Raw genomic sequence first — 22104 nt, 5'->3', positions numbered from 1 at the left:
AGAGGCAGGCACTATATAGGGTATCAGGAGGACTGACCATAAATACACACACATACAGTACAGGGTAATGGTTCCTTCCACTCATCTGTGTACATCTGAGAGGCGGGCACTATATAGGGTATCAGGAGGACTGACCATAAATACACACACATACAGTACAGGGTAATGGTTCCTTCCACTCATCTGTGTACATCTGAGAGGCGGGCACTATATAGGGTATCAGGAGGACTGACCATAAATACACACACATACAGTACAGGGTAATGGTGCCTTCCACACATCTGTGTACATCTGAGGGGCGGGTAATATAGGGTATCAGGAGGACTGACCATAAATACACATACATACAGTACAGGGTAATGGTTCCCACTCCATCCACTTACCTCTGTACATCTGAGAGAGAGGCACTGTATATTGTAACAGTAGGTCTGAACATCACCACATACAGCACAGGGTAATGGTTATCACTCCATCCACTCACCTGTGTACACCTGAGAGGGGGACACTGTATAGGGTAACAGGCGGCCTGACCGTCACGACACACACACTTAGTGCATGGCAAAGGTTCCCACTCCCCTCCATCTGGATAGTTCTCACCATTCCATACACAAGATTCTGCCAAAGACACAGGTAAACAACTGTAATTAAGATGGAAATTCTACATCCCGCTGGAAACTACATGTATTGTACGCTCAATGTATGGCGTGTAATAATGTTTATGTTTAAATGCTTAATATACATGTACTAAGTAGAAAACTACACTGATGAGTAGGGCAAAGCATTCACAGCCATAATAGTATACCTTTGCTGCCTCAGTTTAGGTAATTACATGTAACTTTTAACCAATGAGGTCAAGCACTGAAATGTTCCTGCCTGTTATGGTGTTTCAACAGAAGTATTTGTAGGTACATAAGCACCTGGTCATTTGGTATGTGGCTGTGTCCTTTTGACACTATTAGGTTTCTTCCACAATCAGTTGACAATGTCATGTCACAAAGTGATATCACTATACTACTGAACATAATAACCCAAAAAATCATAACTGACCCATCAAGAAAACACAAATGAATGTCCAAAACCATGACTTTAAGGGCAAAAAAAAAAAAACCTTCCATCTTGCTGAGAGAAAAGCCAGACATCTACATGTAATGTTGAATGGTTTATTCATTTCACAATACACACCAAACCATACTGTGAGGCACATTTCCCTGTCTGAGACATCCCATAAATGTAATAAAGCATGGATTTATGGATTTGCTAAGTGTCCTAGCATCACAAGGAGAAAGCCAATACAGTCTGTGTGGTAAAAAATGCTCTGTGTGTTTGACCAAGCCATAATTTACATGGTTACAGGAGCTCTCAGCATCAGAAACACTGGGTGTCGTGGAACCTGAAGTAGGTTTTAACTAGGTGTGGAGATTAGCAGTGATGGCAGACAGCTGTAAACAATGGCTGCTCTACATGAATCTTTTGGTTAAGAAATGGTCAAGATAGTTCCCAGAAGGCTAGAACAGGGTAGTACTATGAATGTATCACAGTGACTGAGTATTTACTTGATTTTATTCTGTAACTTCTCATCACTTGGAAAAAATGCTTTTCTGTGGTAAAACCATAAAAGGAGATAAAATAACACCCTGGATGACAGTCAATAATACAGGGTACTGTACATGGTCTTTTCTAAGAAAAGTTCCTTATCACTCTCAAAATATAACCTAAAGTTTCAGTCTTGAATGCTTGATAAAAAGTAACACAAATCTATGGGCATGTAATCAAACAAAAATCTGTACAAATGGCAACAAAACATCATAATTTTTCTGTTTCTCAAGGATAAGAAATGTTTGAATCCTACTAAGTTCTTCATCATGAATACTGATATGATAGATTGTTTTCTGAATCAATGAATCCAGATGCAAACATTGTTTTCACCAATTCCATGTCTAGAATTCAATATCCTTTCTATTATTATTTGAAAATTATTCAGAAGACCTAAAGTATCATAAGTAACAAACCCATGTCAGCAGCAGGGAGCTAAAAAATCATACATACATCATTCTATCAACATCCTGCTAACAGGTCTTCTCCTCCACTACAGGCAAGTCTAGGGATATAGTTTTACCAAGTCTAGGAGTATAGTTTTACAGTCATTTTTACACACATGTAGCTTCAGGTGCAAATACAACTATGTTACTCCTGCTACTGATGGGGAAAAACTCATTATACTATCAGCAGTCTATATATAACCCTCCAGTCTCTCCAGACAGCTAAACCTTCCAAGATCAACAATGTTGTTTGACACATTTTAACAAATTAGACAACTTTGTTGAGGGTACTGGTTTACCAGGCTTTATCAGTCATGATGGTGTCAGGGTTGGCTAAGGCCAATGTACTGATAATGTGTGAGGGAAAGGTATATTTAGCTAAGTAGTCTAACTTTGGGAAGAGTCATGTGTCCCAGTAACACTAAGGAAAAAGATCTTAACTTCCTGAGTCAGTCAAGGTATCTAAAAGAGTGGTGCCCATAGTGGATAACCAGCTTAATTAGCCTCTGTGGGGTGGAATCATGTCTTTACCACCCACTGTTAGAACTGTCCCATATACAAGCCTAACCCGGTGTTAACTGAGTTAGAAGAGCCTTAAATCTATATGTCCAAGAATGCATTTGGTATTGTAGCATCATTTGCTGAAAATTAAAGACCTAAACTGCTTGATGATAAGCTAGTACAGTTGATAGCGAGAGCAGCAGAGCTAAACACTAACAGATGGAAGAAAATTCCTACAGCTTCTATTGGTTCACATGTACACTTTCCCAAAGAACTCTCAAGAAAACAGATTTTTTTTGTTTTAGGAGAGCCCCATCAAACCACCTGCCTCTGTGAGTTTTCCTCAAATCTTGTAAACCCCACAAAAGATCTGCTGACCAGCTGTATTGTATTAAGGACTCTCATGTACCAGGGAGGTACAGCCCCAGGTATCTGCCTGATCTGAGGAAACTAAGTGGTCACTTCATCTGGTAAATTACACCCAAAGCTGACCTGTCTATCAACACTGACCAGGGTATATGCCTGTCAAGAGGCTGGCCTAACTGGCTTGGAGAACAAACAAACCATACATCACAAACTACCCACTGGTTGGGTACCTTCAATAAAATTTAGTGACCAAATATTACGTTTTTTTGTTACCTTTTTCACACCGTTTAACCTACTGTGGCCACTTGAAGATAGAAGACACTTAAATAGGCACTACTTTAATAATCACTTCCATGCACTGATATGTTTATAAAAATATTCCACTTATTCATCATGAAAAGCTTGGTAAAAACGAGAGAAAATACATAAACAATAAATGTGTGAAAGAAAATCAATGGGTTATCCAACTTCATTTCTAATGACTTTATATTCAACTACATGTAAAATGTATAGTGTACACTGCATCAGTAATCTTAAGAGATATGCAGGTCAAAATAACAGCCCACAAATAGACATCAGTGGAAACACTGATACACAAGTATTCAGTAAACTACATGTACACTGGAACAGTCATGTTAACTGAAACATTAACCATACTTTTCATGAAATATTTATTTATTTAACTGACTGTTCTTTAGTAACCATGCTCAAGCACATTTAACTTCCTGATGGTAGGTAGTCTGTCAGTTTCATTGGTGGAGGAAACCAGAGAAAATGTGAGCGTAAGTAAACCACCAACTTTTGTCAAGTTACTGATGTACTTTCCAACATGTCAACCTTCAAGTACATCACATGTGTAGTAGATCTTTGCATGTAATACTACTACTGTACCAATCCGAACATCTAAGCAAGTAAGCCAGAGTATGTGGTACAATATTCCTCTAGTTAGTCCTCCACTGTTTACTATGGCTGATGTAAGAAAGTGGCTCCTAGGCACTCAGTGTGTAATTTTAATGGCACATGTGTTTGCAATTACGATGAAGAACGCACACATGTATATGCATCTGCTGTTCCCCATCACAGCACAGTTTAGCTGCCCTGTAATACATGTATGCAACATAAAATGCGGCAGTGGCTATAGTAAGCATCATATGTAGCTATATGTAGCCTGGGGGGGGGGGGGGATGGGGGGCTGCTTGGCTCAGTTGGTTAACGTACTAGCGCAGCGCAATGACCCAGGAGCCTCTCACCAATGCAGTCACTGTTGTGAGTTCAAGTCCATCTCATGCTGGCTTCCTCTCCAGCCGGATGTGGGAAGGTCTGTCAGAAACTTGCAGATGGTCGTGGGTTTCCCCCGGTTCGACCCAGTTTCCACCCACCATAATGCTGGCCACCGTCGTTTAAGTGAAATATTCTTGAGGACGGTATAAAACACCAATCAAATACATAAATATATGCAGCCCGCATTATTACAATCATTGCATTCTTCTTCAACATTTTCAAACTGTACTATACTTCAGCTTTTATGAAGAAAACAATGCCTGTACCAAAAACAAGTAAACTGTGTATGTATGCTACAAGCACAAGGCCTCAGGCTAACCAAAAACCTCTACCCAACAGCTTGAGCGATTACAACATTAATGAAAACACAGCATCCTTTGTAGACTGCTAAAAAAGTTTGTTTCCTGACACGCATAATTTAGTTTACCAGGGAATTTCAGGGGTAGAACAGAACCTGCAGTGGTATATAAATACTGCAGAATGTAGTTTGGCCCTGTGCAACAGCCAGCTCAGAGCTGTCAATGTCCTAGTGCCTGCCACTTAGTCTTAGTTTAATGAGAACCACAGGCTGTAAAACCTCAGCCATAATTTGGTTAGTGCAATGGCTGCCATTTTCCTCTATTTTTTTCTGTTACCTGTTTACATGTATATGCAAATCAGCTACCTCTTTCTTAAAGACAGCAGTGCAGAGAGTTCCTGAGGTCAATGATATATTATACACTGTATACTTATTAGTGTTTAACTCTTTCACCTTGTTTTGCACTACATATTGTTTTCTTCTTCTAACCTACCTACACATGTACATGTACTTAAGCAGGAAGAGAGTTAATTTTCGAAATACAATGTTTCACCTAGAAGAAAGCTGCATAACATAATTTATAACTTTAATCATGATGCAGAAACACAATATTCAATGAACTGATGCATGTATTTTACAGGGATGAAAACAGAAATGGCAACACTAAAGATCTTACAGTTCTCTTCTGTTTATTTACTTATTTCATATTTTATTTGGTGCTTAAAACTGCAAGGCACTCTAGAATTTTTCATTCACATGTGCATGTATAGGCAGCACTCAGAGTTGTGAGTGTGAGGAGTAAGCCACTGCCCCTTCACCTGGGCCCAGGTTATCACAGGTAGCCAGAGCTGGAGTTGAGATAGACTACAGCAAAACATGCAAGTCTATTGCTTTCCTATATCTCCACTCAGATATTCTAATGGCAAAACCTTATATTATGGTATGTGTATTAATGCAAGTGGCAAGTCTTCAAATGTACGTAAAAAGAAATACCTTGCACTTTATTGTGCCTTGCTTAATCTGCTCTGTACCACAGTACTGATCAACAAGTATTCTGCCTGTCGGGTCTTACCTCAAGGAGCAACCGAAACAATAAAATCATACACTGTGTGTACCAATACTCGTTTTGTAGAATCTGCTGATTTGTTGTTCAAGAAATGTTTCACATCAGTCATCCCTGGGATTAAGATACACGGCTATCTTAATCCGGGGCTATTGGCAAAACCCAATAGGTATGTCACAACTACACTTATAAACATTTAACATATAGACTACATGTACTCACTTCCATCAGGTACACAGGTGGGACAACACTGGCCAGGTAAACTCTGTCTTAGTTTCTCCAGGTTTACACCGGTCCATTTGAACAGGTAACATTAGAGCAAGTCACCTTCCCATCATCACAGTAACAATCCACACAGGGCTCAGGGCTCCATTCTGTGTTGTGCTGTAACAAAAAAAAAAAGTAAAATCAAACATATGAACAACCTGCTGAATGACACAATAAATCTTGTTTATCTTGATTATTTGACTCTACATTTATTTAATACACTTAGAGAAGGTCATGTATATCACTTCTTTAAAGATCACTTTAATTATCTGTACTGATATTCTCACTACCCAACATTGACATTTTCTTACATGTACAGTATTTCAACACAGGTTAATGCAAAAATTAAATATGGAATTATTATACCATCTGAACCAATGTCCAAGACAATTACATAGGCAGACCCGAGCAAAAGATTCAAAGCTTTCCCATGATGAAGACCAGCTGTTACAAGTCTCTATCATGTATGAATGAGGCTAATAGATTGGGACAAAGAGGGTAGGTCGTGTGACTGACCTATTCACACTACAATATATACTACTATACTGGTCCATAAAATATGTGGCTGACTTTACAAGGTTTGGGTTTCATTACATTTCCATCCAGCCACCGGGTCTGATGGAGTGTAAAGTACACCCCAGGGCAGAGCCAAGACTGACATAAGTCAGGCATCATGTCTCTGATAGACAGCACACTGAATGCCTCAAAAAGAGGATTGGTTGTGGCACTAGTGACACTCAGCGTGCTGAAACAAAGACAGCTTTAATCCTAGGTGAAATACCAAGAACATTTGTACTTAGCCTTAATAACCCAGGATGTTCAAAGTAAAGGGTAATGATAGTTGTACTGAAGGTTTATCAATCAACACTTGATTCCTGGCAGAGACAGCTGACTGGTACCTAGGTGTCAGCTCCGGCCCTGTTATTCAGTCCCGATTATAAGATTATAAGGCAGACATACAGCCTAGACTCAGCAACAAGTGGGTAGATCCACTGTGTACAGTCTGATGATGTTGATGGAAGGCCTGTCAGCAGCCATTGCCAACAGGCTACAAATTGGGTCAGGTGCCAGCAATAACTCTGACCATCAGGAATAGCTCTGACCATCAGGATTGATACAAACACCATAGTGTTATACAGACCACACTAAAAGATGACAACAGTCATTCACGCTATTGCAATAGGAATGCTATGAACATCCAAGTATTAAGAAGAGAAGTCACAAATTTCGAGCTAGGTGCACTATTGCATTTCACGCATTATTATGCGAGATTTGCAATATTGGAGCATAGACTGTAAACAAGAATTTCTAATTCATATGGTTTGTTTGGCTAAGACAAACCAACAATGCACCTTAATGCAAACTTCACAACAGTGACTGCCAAGGTCAGCTACTTTTGCTTGATTTATGGATATCTAGAGGATAACCTGAATGTAGCCCAGTTTGAATACCTGGCACATTGACCATTCTGGAGTTGCACGTTTGCAATGAAAAGTAAGAATTATTAAGCTACATTGTGGAAATGTTAGATCATCCTTAAGCACCAGTACTTAATTACCAAACCAGACAAATTTCTCAACCATTAAATGATCATCAAGACAATTAATGGGTTCAGATCAGATTTAAGCCCTGACATTCTGATTAAATCCAACATCAAGATTATCTTTGGGCCTAGAACAGATTTTAAATACTACAGAAATCTGGCCATTAAAGACATCCTCTTGACACATTTCAAGGGATAGACCTGGAACTTTCCTAGAATATAAACCAACGTTGATTTCAATGAGATTATGTACCTATGCTTAAATTTTTATATGGTGCTTAACAATTTTTCAGTCCTGTGATGATGTGTGTATATATACTGTGTCTTCTTGTGGCAGGGTGAGTCTATGGCGCCAAAGTGCTGACACCACTGAAGTATCATGCCCAAGATAAAACACATAACACCCAATAACGAAAACCTAATAATGAAAACCTAGGCCAACCAGTCCTGTTTCCTTGCACTAACCTCTCAGTGCTGAGCAGCAACAAGTACCATTTTATAGTCTTATGACCCAACTAGGGTTTGATTCCTGGTCTCTTGACTTCAAGGCACACTCTCTAACCATTAGGCCACCAAGAGTGGTGAAGATTGATTTGACCAATGCAAATGTATACTTTATAACAGAAACTGACATAATATTACAAGACTGATGGATAAATGTAGTAGGCCTTACAGTAGCCTATTGATTTCACAGTGGCTGTCATTGGGTTATTAGCAGGCAAATTGTCATTCTCACTATGTACCAGCTACCCAAATATTCAAGCACTTTTCCAGCCTGCACAGATCTAAATTTCTTAAAAACAAATAACTAGAAACACATCAGTCACAAGAAAATTTGATAACGCCTTAATATTACATTTGATAAATAACAAAATATTTGTCTTTTTTTGGGCTGGAGGCATAGATTTTAAAAGCGAAGTGCAGATTTCCATTTACTAGAATATTCAAATATTTTGTGTTATACTTTTCAGGTCAAGGACTGGACAATTTTTCAAGGTTCTCCAGGGCCTGGCATTTTTATGTTCGTTTTCATGGCCTTTCATAGTTTTCCAGACCCCATGTGAACCCTGTTGGCAAATCAGATTTTACAGAAAATTATGATTTTAATATGAAACAGTAAAGTTTACTCCTTTACATCAATTTATTTTCTCTCTGGCCAATGCATATACTCATTCCTGGACAGATTAGAGAAGCAAAATGACCTGTCTGAAGGTGGATGGTATCTTACCAACACAGTTTGTCCACGGTACTGACAGGAAGCCAGGTTACCCGCACACTGAGGACAGCACTGGTTGGCTGGGATGTGCAAGTACTCCCCCTGAAACATTTAAGACCGTCAGACATATTATAATCATTATGTAACAGCTTACATTACATAAGGCCGGAAAGACAAAAGCTGCCAATTAAACTAAATGAACAGGAAATTAGGAAAGGCTGCATACTTATACATTTAAAACACATGGGGTATATGTCCTGTAGAAGGAGATGGTGTAAAATATAGAAAATCCACCGTCCCACAATCATCCGGGCTCAGCTTTTGGAACTCCAAACCGTCTGTAGATTTATGTGAAACTAAAATGTGGATGTACAACAGTTTGGACAAACATGTTAACAACATCATCCAGGTTAATAGTCAACAGTAAAAATTATATCTCCTTCATTGCCAGTGACCTGTATTAAGTTTCTCTGGAGTAGAGACCTGTACATAAATCTGTAGTTATTTTTCCAGCTAGCAGTTTTATATTTAATACATGTATGTGTCTTCAAAGCATTTGTTTGTCTTCTCTTAAATACCAAAATCAAAGCACGTGTACTTGTAATATACATCTTTAAAAATAATTATTTCATTCAAACATATGTAACAACCATATGTGCTGACACTTTATTTTTCACATTTTCTTTTTTTAATTACACTACATTGCTCATGTCAGGTCCTATGTAAATGGTTGGAAGTCTAAAACCCATCCATAATAGTTACCACTGAGCTTTGATCTGGAGAGGCATGTAACCGGAGAGTTTTTATATCCCTAGGGGATAAGTCCTAGCAATAGTTCATTACAGCTCCTCCCTGCCAGAAGTAAGTTAAACATGGGCTGAGGGTCAGGAGAGTATGAACTAAGTCCATGACTCTGAATTTAAGAAACCTCAAATTTATGACCATTTAATCTGAGTGTCCTATGTGCAGGGGTCTGGTGTTGGCATGAACACATGCCCACTGATTCATTGTACTGTCAGAACAGTTCACAAGTTTCCCTAAATCACCAAGTCTTTTCACCTACAGGATATTAGTAATTCACATTCCAAATTAGATCACGAGGGTGTGTTCAGTGAGGGTGCTTGGTTGATCTGCTCCTATTAAGATCATGCTTGGCTCAGTGTTTATTAGTATTTGTACTATAACAACAAGCATACAAATACATGGATTAAGGTATAGTACTGAACCTATAATAGAATACAAAAAAAGAAAGCGTACAGAACATCATTTACAAACACGTCCCTTAACTTACTAATGGAAATACAACACAAAACCCTATAAGAAGCAAGAGTTTATTTGTTTGTTTGTTTGGAGTTATATAAACATTCTGAAAGTCATATATGATGAACATTACTTCTTGTAGCTAACCAGTTGTAATGACACAGATTTATAGTGCTGCCTCACTGGACAGACATGACATAAACACCTCTAATAATTCTCCACTTAGTTACATTGTACTGAAGCAAGGCTGACCAGTTCTTGGTCAAGAAGTATTTGGAACTGTCAGGGTATCATGCTTTAATAGAAGATGGATGCTCTAATAGCGAAGTATCATAAAAGCATAGGTAAGCCAGTCTTTTACCTTTTAGAATATACTGAATGTATGACAGAAAACAACTGAATCTATCTTATGTGTAATGGTTAATAAAAATTTATTACCAAAGCAATACCATTTGATTTTAGGTACATGCCAAATAGCGTGAGGAAAAGAGCTTAAGCTTTTTTAAAAATATTGAAGTTAAAATATCGATACTATCCTTCAAATTAAATTTAAAGGAGTATTCCACACTTGATACAGGATTTCAGACTAGCCATTACGGCAAAGAACAGGAATTCATGTGAACCCAACATATGCTCCAACAAATGCATTTGTTTGAAATGTATAAAAGAATACCAGCAGCATTGTGGTGAGTATGACCACTGAGGGGAATCTTCATGAGTGTTGATGGTAGGTATGTGGTTACCATGAAAACTGCATAAATGGACATATGTGTTCAGCACAAATCAAAACTCTGTGTGGAAGACAGTTGGAGTTATAGCCCAGACACGAAATTATATCTATTTATATAGTATAAATATATATACGGAAAATGGCTACCTGGTTACCAGGATGGTAATGGACAAATGTCAGTGGCAACACATTGTCATCCGTGTATGAAGATGTCCACTAAAAATTAAAACTCTACACAGAAAACAGTTGAATTTATAGCCTGGACACAAATCATATCCATTTATATAGTACATATAAGGAAAATGGCTATGTGGTTACCATGACAACTGCTGAGATGAACAAATGTGAGTCGCGACACATCGTCATCTGTGTATCTGTATCTACCAAAAATTAAAACTCTCTGTGGAAAACAATTGGAGATATAGCCCGAACACAAATACAGACGGACAGACAAAATCGCTATAACATAATAAACTCTGCCTAAAGGCAAGGGCATATAAAAAAAGCAGTAATTAAATAGTCACATAAGTGAATATCCTTGAGCATGGTGCATTGAGCATGTAAACAGGAATGAAATAAATAAATATATAACAATTTAATCAGCTTTGTATGCATGGTGGTATGGGTGAGAACAGGAGCTTTTATACCAACCTTATGGAAGTTACAGCCTGGATTAGAGCATTGTACAGGCTGACACAATGTAATAGGGTCAAAGCATGAGCATTCTGTACATGGCTCAGGTCGCCAAACACTGCGGTTCTGAAACACACAAAACAGAGAGAAAGTTACACTAATAATAAGAAACAAATTGTATAATGTTATCAATATGACAAAATATAATTCTCAGGGTATTTATGAGATACTGATTATTGATAAAAACCAGGAGATCTAATCCAAATTCGTTCCAGATATCAAAGCTGTTAGGGTTAAAATTGCTTTGCAATATAAGCAATTCAATATACAATATCAAGTCTATCCAAAGAACAAGCTACAACTAATAACTTTAAATATACATGTATCCTTATCTTTCTACATGTAACTTCTCTGTTAAGGCCATATAAGATACTTCTGAAGTCAACATTTAAGTTTTTCTCATAAAAAATTAATCAAGCGTCACTAACCTCCCAATTGACTCTATAAGGATGTGAATTAATCAGATACCAGCAAAATGTGTTGCTGGAAAATTGCTAAACTTCATGAGAAGTGCAGTATCGATAAATTTATTTACATATTTATTTATTTCATTAGTGTTTTACGCTGTACTCAAGAATATTTCACTTATATGACATCGGCCAGAATTATAGTGGGAGGAAACTGTGTCCATAAATAACAAACGAAACTGACGATGACTACATGTATGTATAGCGAAATGCTGCCTGTGGAGTCGAGCTTTGGACAGTCAACAAAGTACTTCCAGTACAGCTAAACACATAAATGTTAAGATATGTGTTACATTTGAACGTTGATGCCCCTCAGTATGTCTAGACTCTCCAACTGAGATTCTGTAGTCTGTAATGAGGGGTTGCCTGAGCTACACAGATAACACTCTCAATATAACCAGACTCAGTTTATAAAGGCCTATGTAAATGATGTGTGTGGGCATATCATGAAACCAACACGTGCTGTCAACAAGCAGTCTACATGGATAAATAATCAAGTTATAAATATGACACACATGCTGAATATGGAGGGACAGATTTTATTGTAAGTGGAAGTGCGTGAATGCAAAACACATGTCACTTTTTTAACACATATTCAAGTACATGTAATACTGCTGGATTTCAAAAGTGTCTATCACAAAGTAAACACTGTGGAACTAACCACAAAAGATGGCTTATTCAAAGATAAATATCAGTGCAATTAAAGTAGATTCATATAATGTATTCAAGAAAATTTTATAAAATATTCAAAGACTTTTAAACCAAACCACGCATAGAACAGCCTTTGCAAAACAAATGAGAGCACTAGGTGTAACACATCACTACTCGCTCATACATGCTGACCTCTTTACCCACACACGTGATACAGTTGGATAACTCATTTCCTTGCTGGATAGCCTAGCATCTCAGGTGGCCTCTCACATCATTAAATCATACAACCATTCCATACAGGATACATGAAAAGAAACTGCGAAATAAATGCCATATTTTAAAGGGAGATCAAGAAAGTTCTGCCCCCCCCCCCCACTAAAAATCCAAATAAAAATTCATTTTTGACGCGTATTTATGTCTCAAACTAACTTTTCTACATACAGATCTACTAGCTGTGCCTCATTTTTAGGAATGTCACAGGAAGAATGTAACTCAACTTTCAGGCTCAGTGTACACCTAGAGTATCTGTGGTGAAATAGAAGCCACAAAAGAACCAAACTACATTATTCATTTACTGGAAACACAATATTTCTGGCAATACTTCAAAGCCCAGTTTCCATGCCATCATCAGTATAACTGTCTGGCAGAGTTGGTATAAACTACTGGCCAATTCAGCCTTATCACTATGACTGTTATCTGATGTGTTAAGTCTAGACTAGGGGGATCCTCTCAAGTGCTGGATGAGGGCAGGGTTTAGCAGGTCTGGGCTGAGGGCTATGCAGGTTATCCCTGCCTTTGCCCCTCTCCACAAAACACAAGGTAAGCAGCTTCCAGCCCCATAACCAGACCACAACCAGGCTCTCTACAGTACACCTCATAAAACCAGCCACAGCTCTGATAAGTCGAGAAGAAAAACAGGGGGAAAGAATAACATTCCTAATGTTATCAGCGCTAGGGGGTGGGGTCTGGAAACAAACATACATAGCTGCTTTCAGAGAAAATAAATTCTTGTTGAAGGAAGCAAAGTGGTTTCTTGCTTATATCTTTCATATGTTTCATCTGGGCCATTACCCACTCAGAGTACTCTGATTACAAAGTACTAATGATTATATGATTCCTAATACTAGGTAATTCCTATAATGCTTCAAGCCATCAATGACTACTATCTAGATAATTTTTGGGGGCACATGTCCCTGTTCAGAAAAGTTTCAAATGGTTTTAAATGACAAAAAGCACACACACATAGCAGTAGCAACAAAAAAAAAAACAAAAACACAATTAATTGGCATTTTGGATATTTATTATTCAGTATGACACTAATGCTACAAAATTTTTTTTTACTTTTACTTTCAATCTGTACTGATGTCAATACACAAGCTATTTCAGTATTAAATATTAGGTTTGAGATAAAAGTTTGTGACATCAAACACCAAAAGTGCTTAGCCCATGAGGCCCGAATTAATATTTAAACAACTGACTTAATATCTGTAAAGAAATAATTTCCGCTGGCATGCTGACTGGATATTTTGTTTTCTTTCAGTTTAAAAGAAACAGAGACCCCAAATAATACACTGTAGATGCAGCTTTAAAGAGAGCCAATGTATGCACCTTCTTGGAACTTGAACAAAACATAAAATTTTACAGATCTCTACAAACCTAAGCTCAGTGGGTGACATAATACCTGGACCTGTAAAAATGAGCTAATCAGGGTGCCTGAACATATGTACGCAATACTCATCTCATACTATGTTAAAAGGTTCTTACCAATAAACTGTTACCCAATCATTATCTGTGAAACAAAGATTTGTCATACTAGGCATTTCTATCAGGTACAGTCATTTTGAAGTTTAGAAAAGTTTACCTGTTAATACCACAGAAGTGTAATAACAGGAAAGATGACCAGGCAGTTTGTATTAGAAACTTGAGTCTTCTTACAGTTGATCAGGTGACAAGACATGTGCATAAAACAACTTGCTAAGGACAATAGAAGAGTTTACCTGCGTAGCTTGTCATGATAAAAAGGAGACTTCTGATGAAAAGGTAAACCTTGTCAAGGTCATCAATGTAACATAAATTTACATGGTTCCATAGTTCATCTGCTTGTAACCATGTTACAATGGACAATGTACGCTTGTGTCTACACACATAAATCTGACAATTAAGGGTAATTATCAGAAACTGGGTATCTTGCAGGTTAGAGTTGACCAAAAAAGCTTGTACCTGGTAAACAAAATGTCTATATATAAACCAGTCAATTTACTGGTTGGTGGACAAGACTGTATAACCTATCCTTCAACATTTAGCTGTGACCTTGAAAACAACAAACTATAATAAATGTGATCAACATATGTATACAGGTCCACTGAAAAGTCTCGACCCAAGGTTAACAAAAATGTTGAAGTGAACATTGTCACTTCCCACATCACAAAACCTTACCTATTGTAAATCTTCAACCCTTTCAACCACTAAAACTTTTTAAAGTGGAATTTCTGCACACAGTTTTTATGGAAATGATTCTAAAAATTGTTTGTTTGTCACACTTAAGATGCAAGGTTCATAAGACTTTGTGAATTATTTCCCTACATCCCATAGTTCTCTCTAAACGTTTCAAAATACTGGTCACAGAGGTGAAATGGTTGAAAAATTAGAGTCACATTAAGACAGCAAGGTAAAAATGCCGTTTTTTTAATACTTATGGTCTGCTACTCAGCGCAATAATAATAATGTGATAGTACGTGTATATCTTAAGGCTGATTTGAGTACTGGTGCTGAAAATGGAAAAAGCATTCACAAAAAAACACCAAATGATTAACATGATCACAGAAAATGAATCACTGTACAGTTAGTCTGTGCTAATATAGTGGTCAGATATTTCGGCAGGCAAGGCAAACTCCACTTAACGAAGATGTTTATCAACATGATGTAGGTTAACCTACCACTCCAGACATCAAGAAATTGTTATTCCTGGCAAAAAATCAACATGCAACTCAGAAGTGCAAGGTGTACTGCAGGCTGCAAGACAATTAATCTTGGTGCATGCAGCTGGGCAGATGTTAGTTCCGTGCACATCATTAGATCTGAGGGTGAGAACCGTTAATCTCGCTTGTTAGAACAGCCTGCCTCTTTTGCCTGAGCTAAGGTAGTGTACCAGGGCAAGTTTAGGGTTACCCTGGATAAAAACTTATGCCAGCTTACATCATAGCAGTACCCTCAGATATGCTAGCTTGGGGCCGATATGCAGTAAACATTCATTGACTTCTAATGGCACATACATATACATCGAACGTCACTGTAGTTAGCTCCCAGTTCCTGCTTCCTGATTCGATATTCAAAGCTGAATATTGAACTGGCAACTGGGAGCTAACTTCAAATATTTATTGTAATATATTCTGTTCTTAATATTACACCTTGATATACCAAACATCGTGCATGTACACTTTAAGACATGCCACACTATTGGTCACATCAGACTGGCGGGCTAATGATATCGAATGTACGTTTGGTATATGTAGTGCAATAACAAGAGCTGTACAGACCCAGCTCCCTGTTTTATGTTCATCTGCATATGCACCCCCTAGTGACGTAACTTGGAACTACTGGTACCATCAGGTGTGGCATGTTTTTAAGTGTACATGTACCACGTTTGGTATGTGTAGGTGTTATATTAATAGGTGCTATATTAATAGCTGTACAGACCCAGCTCCCTGTTTGATGTTCATCTGTATATTCCCCCTCTAGCATCGTAACTTGGAAGTACCGGTACCATCAGGTGCGGCATTTGTTAAAGTAGATGTAGATGTAGCATTAAGAGCAGAATACTACAATAAATATATGAAGTTAGCTCCCAGTTCCCAGTTTGATATTCAGCTTTGAATATCGAACCAGGAACTAGGAACCAGGTACTGGGAGCTAAGTGCACATGTGAATGTCAAACTGGGAGCTGGGAACTGGGAGCTGACTTCACTGATATGTTCATGGAAGATTACCAAAGCACCATGTCTAATTCCATTCACAGTTCTGCGTGTATTACTGTGCACTTGTTGTACTGAAATATGCACAGGATTATGCCAAATGTTTTGGAGAAGATGTCTGGCAGAGTTTTACATTCATATCCTATATAGCCGATAAGCTTGTCTATCTTTAACAGTGTAGTTATGTGATTACTAATAGTCAGAATTTGGATATCTTCAAATTTTGTAATATCCAACCAAACTGGACAAAATTGTTCCAAACATCAGCTAGCATTCCAAATGCATTGCATTCACTAAGTCTACAACATAACAAAAATGGTGATAAAAGAGCCTGAAACTCAAACTTGATCTGAAACTCCCTTGGTGAAAACCATGCAACAACTTTTAATTCAATATGAACCTTGAAAACTTCCTTGTGACGAATGCATAAGTGTGGACATATCGTTCCGACACCTACCAGTAGATATCAGTAGAGGACTAATTAGACAACATTGCCACTGCTACTGGAATAAGCTTTACTAGCACTGACTTCACTGCTATAAAAATATGTCACTTTTTTGTAGCAAAACTGTACAAAGAATACCCCTTTTCACTTCAAACCAGAATTCAAAGCTAACACAGAATTACCAGACAGTCCTTAATGATATCCCAGCATACACTGCAATCATAAATCAGTAATATAAGCCAGAGAAACAACATAATTTAATATTCTTTGAATAATACTCTGCCAAAAAAAAAGAACAAGGAATTAACTCATAGAAGGAAGGTACTCGCTGTGAAACTCATTAACTGCAGGCCTGTCAGTCTTCCTACACCCATTCTGATTATAATTACACATATCCCGATGCGCGCACTAGAACATGCGTAGCTGACCAGGTGCTTTTCTGTACCCAGGACTGTAGATGTTTGAGGTCATCTACTGCAAGTACTACTTCTGTGAATATTCCACAATGATATACGCTTCACAGCCTCAATATTCCACCTCCTACAATAATGAGGAGTTTACCGACTTCTTATTTGAAAAAAAAATGTCTACACATCTTCTTCAACCAATTAGCACGTTTAGATTGTGATTATTTAAGCATATTCCATCAAGCTTCAAGAAACTATACTTTTTCATGAACCTGTCCAATACAATCAATGTACAACTTTACTCCCTGATCATCAAATTACTATGGTGTATAATTGCATCCACGGCAACAAGGGATGACGGGTTAGGCTAAGATAGATGTTAAAACATTGAAAAAGTTAAAGAATACACATGTAAAGCTCAATCCTACCAAACTCATATGCATGGTACAGTGTATTGTGTCATGGCAAATAAACAGAAAATAAACACCAGCATAGTTTATATCTCAAGAAGACAATGTCAAACTATAGTGTTACAGAAGGCAACTTATTATACCATTCGAAAATTTGTACTCTAAAGTTCATGAATGAAAGTTTCTCATGCTTACGAAGACTAGAGTAGCTTAATGGCCCAAGGGTTGGCAGACAGGAACAAGCGGTGGCTGACAGGGACACAAGGGCTTGATGGAGTCATGCCAGTAACCTGTCAGCATTCAGTTGTACAAAGAGTGAGGGGCAGTGAAAACCTTTTGTTCTCAGGTTCACAGCCATAGTTTGCACAAATTCATGGAGCTAGATGAATTGGTGATCCAAGCCTGTGCTGTTAAACTTAGGAGAGATATATTCAGAAATTTAAACAGCAATGTCGTTACAAATTTCTCACGCCCTAGAATGAAACAATGGAGGTTGACTTGTAGAAAGAATCAAATGTGGCAGAGAGAAATGATTGCACTTCAAAATGCAAACAGCTCTTCAAGTTGACAAAAGAGCCTGTAAAACAAACCTGGTAAACATACAGTCCTGCAGAAATCTGTACAAACTTCATCTTACAGATCAAAAGTTGAAAAAAAAAGCAAACCATGATAAGTTCTATTCCAATGTTAAAAGTTCAAACAAATTAGATTTACGCCAAATGTGGTTTCCAGCTCTTTTTTAAAAGATAATTTGCATGCAAATAATTGTACAATTGGAGATGGCCCTTTGATTATACTGAGAACAAGAGCATGAAAAAAAATCATGACCTGTATTTTTGTACTGTCTGACAAGACATGTATGGTCTCAATGAATTATTTTAAGGCATGGCAAATAAGGTCAGTGCAATCCTGTTTTCCCCAACATTACAGCCATGAGTTTGGTAGTCTGGTAATGGCTTTCTTACTGAATTACACAGAAATAATACTTATTATTGCCAAGGGAAATGATAAGCATGTATTTATACTGGTACACAAAGGTGATACGACAACATCTTCATAGCTAATTTATGATGAGATACTGGAATACATAACTCAGTAAGATAAATCTACTTTACCTACTAAAATAAGATGTCAGTATAAAAGTCAATTTCTGAAGCACACCTTTCCCAGCCAATGAAACCAAAAGCAATATTTACAGGTACTAAAGAATATGAAAGTTATATTTAATTATTTATCTGACTGGTGTTTTACACCCTACTTAGAATATTTCACCTACATGACAACAGTCAGCATTATGGTGGGAAGAAACCGGGGGAAACCGACATTCCACGGTGAAAGTTATATGATGGTCATCAAGTTTATGGATGGATGATGACGATGATGATGGCCAACTGTCCCATATTTTTATCCAGATACATGTAAGAGTACAGAGTAAATAGTAAAACATTTGCATCTAATTTTGATGCTTTGATAGTTGAACTAAATGAACAAAATGTAAATACAAAATACAGCTCTATACCCAATCACGTTAATAATAAAACTTACCAGATATACATCTTCTAAATGGATACATTCACCTGATAAAAAAAACAAACAATAATTTAGTAGTTCAATAAATTAAAGAACAGTTTAATTTTGTGATAAACTCAAATTTAATATATTTACAGTTAACAGACTATTAAATATTACAAATTAAAAAATAGTTTGATGAAAGATAACAAGATTGAGGAAACAACATTAAACATATTATCTGAAAAAAAATTAATATCTGCATTGCACACATGCAATAAGAAAATTTAGAATCCAATTAGAAATGAGTAAGAGAGCACCATATACATGTACGTATTTGAACTCTAGGTTTTTCGCAATAATTATGACACTGAAATAATTATGAAAAGTCATGCAACAGAAAACTTGGTATTACCCTTTATAAATGGAATGGTTGTGGAGGACAGGAGAATGTAGGGTAAAAAGGTCCCTAGTAAAGTTACAACACTTCCGTAAATCCACATAGCTCGACACAACGAGTAAAATACACAAGTTGCCAGCCCTGGCAGGTTTCCTTTCCACGAACTTCACTGGCTACACTTTCCTACAGCCATGGCATTTCATTCCACACAGTAAATGACAGAGATGCATCAATAAAAGTTTGTATTTCCTACGTAAGAACATCCTAACATTGATGGTGAGCTAACATCCTGCAATCCTACAGTACCAGCTATGAGCGAGAATTCCCCAGTGGTTTAGCCTGAGGAGACACCACTGGTACCATCCAGAGGTGCAGGCCAGGACTGGGGTAGTGAGGGAGGGAGAAGCCAGTCAGTGCAGGCTAAGGGGGCGTTGGGTTGGGGACACTCTCATGCCTTAATGGAAGGGAAGAGACAGGCTTGAACCTCATGCCTACTATACTGAAGGATACAACAGACTTTATTCAAGCTCTTCACTGACACCCTTCCTGGCTAGGTCAAGATGAAAAAAGGTTGATCATATTTGGGGGGTTTGAGGAACTTTTCTTGCACAATATTTGAGTGAAGAATGTGGCACCTTTAAGAGCTCATTTACCAGTAAATGTTCCAGATACAAACATTAAACCCGAAACTTATTTTCTGAAGGAAAGAATGGCTATTATAATAATGGCTATTACAATAATGACTATTAACAAAATAAAAAAAATTCACACAAAAAACCAGTACCAATAATGTATGTTTTCTTCAGATTAAACTCCTAATTACACAAAACTTATAAAATACATCAAAATGGGAGAAGTAATCAAGCAACATTAACCTAATGATCAAGCAACAGTAACCTAATCATCAAGCAACATTAATCTAATAATCAAGTAACAGTAACCTAATCATCAAGCAACATTAACCTAATCATCAAGCAACAGTAACCTAATCATCAAGCAACTGTAACTAAATCTTTATGGCAGGGTTATTTTAAGGTAACTGCATGCAGGTTCTCATCAAGGGTAGATCTACTGCACCATTATACCATAACTGATAAAAAAAACCTTTGGACCAGTAGCAGGTTATAGTGTACCTGTAAACATGAGTTGTGCCATGCAACAAAACAAGTGCCAAAATTAGACGGCAAGAATGCTAAGTAACTCACGTAAGCTTTACTAAGTTTGACTGGTTCAGCCTATTTAGTCTAGAAACAGTATGTTAATGTACCATGGTAAATGGAAATTCCGTAAATCACCAGGTCCCCCCACCCCCATCCCCTCCACAACCCCACATACAGTAAACCAGTAAACTTTAAGCGGTCTTATGTTAAGTGCATGCACACTGTACATAACCTTTCTCTCCAATACTCTAATGGCATTAGCTTACAAATAACTTCAACATAGATTCCAAAATGGTCATAGTAAATTTTCATCTTAGGTAAAAAAAAAAAAAACAAACAAGTTAGTACAATAAATATAACAGTCATAAAACCACTACCACTGACATTTCCTTATCATTCCCATAAATGCAAGTCATCCCAGTATTTCTTACTCTGAGAGGAGTAGGTTGCTGATGTCCCATGAAAGATTTTTCTGTTGAATGATTTCTCACATCTCCAGAATGGTTAAAGATTTCCATCAATAAATATGGCCACTTTGATACTTACAGAAAAAGAACATAGTATTTTTTAAACAATTTCTTGAAATATCTTACATCCATTTGATTCAACATTTATCTCACCAATAAATTAAAATTTTACTTGCTCAAAATATCTTTTTTTTTTTGTTAACTGAAAAGTTCATCAATAGCTCATTAAAACTAGCACTACAAATGAACTTCAGGGGGGAAACTTTTATATTGCAATATATTATATTAGTTCAATGTACAAACATTTCAACCTAGATACATGTCAACTTAGTATCTTTTCAAATAAGCAAAAAAATACCATGTGATATCAAGTTAAAAAAAAAAAAATTATTCTCAAGGTGCAAATACCAAATAATGAATAACAGGGTATCTGAGGGTTGGCAATCCAATGTGTAAGAGCAAAAGAAAACAACAGTTATCCCCCCATGATCCCCAGTTTAACCAAAGAGCATGTTTGAAACTACACATGCACTTATCCGAATGAGATTGTCCAATCTTTAATTTAGGCCTTGTATTTATTCTTTAAAGTTCTGCTGTGATTATTAACTCATTAGATATTCCAGGCTGCTAACATATTTTCTTCAGGTTTATCGACAAGATCTGGAGATGGAAGTGCATGCGTGCCACCTTCTCAAGCCAAGGTATAATAGATTGAAGAGTTAGTGTATGCATGTTAGGTATTTTGTGCGTGTAGCTTCAGAGATACCCTCACACAGAGTGTGCTTTATAAGTGATCTTGCGGTTAGTAAATCAAACCATCATTCATCACATATTTAAATTTCCAAATCCTTGGATCATACAACTTCTTGAAATAATTGTCTTCTGTCCAGTTCATCACCAAGCATAAAAATACAAAAACTATTTTCAACATACATTAATTAAAATTTGATATTTATTTAT

The 22104-nt window shown here is 37.2% G+C and overlaps 1 long non-coding RNA gene across 1 annotated transcript; it reads right to left on the bottom strand.

Moving 5' to 3' along the window:
* Positions 1 to 480: 480 nt before the first annotated feature.
* LOC135474497 (uncharacterized) lies at positions 481 to 8609 on the bottom strand. The gene is made up of 3 exons (XR_010444978.1): positions 8587 to 8609; positions 5771 to 5932; positions 481 to 615 (listed from the first exon to the last, which is right to left on the bottom strand). It is a non-coding gene; the product is annotated as an uncharacterized LOC135474497 (long non-coding RNA).
* Positions 8610 to 22104: the final 13495 nt, after the last annotated feature.

Source organism: Liolophura sinensis, chromosome 1, assembly GCF_032854445.1.
Source record: "Liolophura sinensis isolate JHLJ2023 chromosome 1, CUHK_Ljap_v2, whole genome shotgun sequence".
In the NCBI taxonomy this organism is placed as follows: Eukaryota; Metazoa; Mollusca; class Polyplacophora; order Chitonida; family Chitonidae; genus Liolophura; species Liolophura sinensis.
Note: the sequence above shows the minus strand (reverse complement) of the source record. Positions and strands in the feature narration are given on the sequence as shown.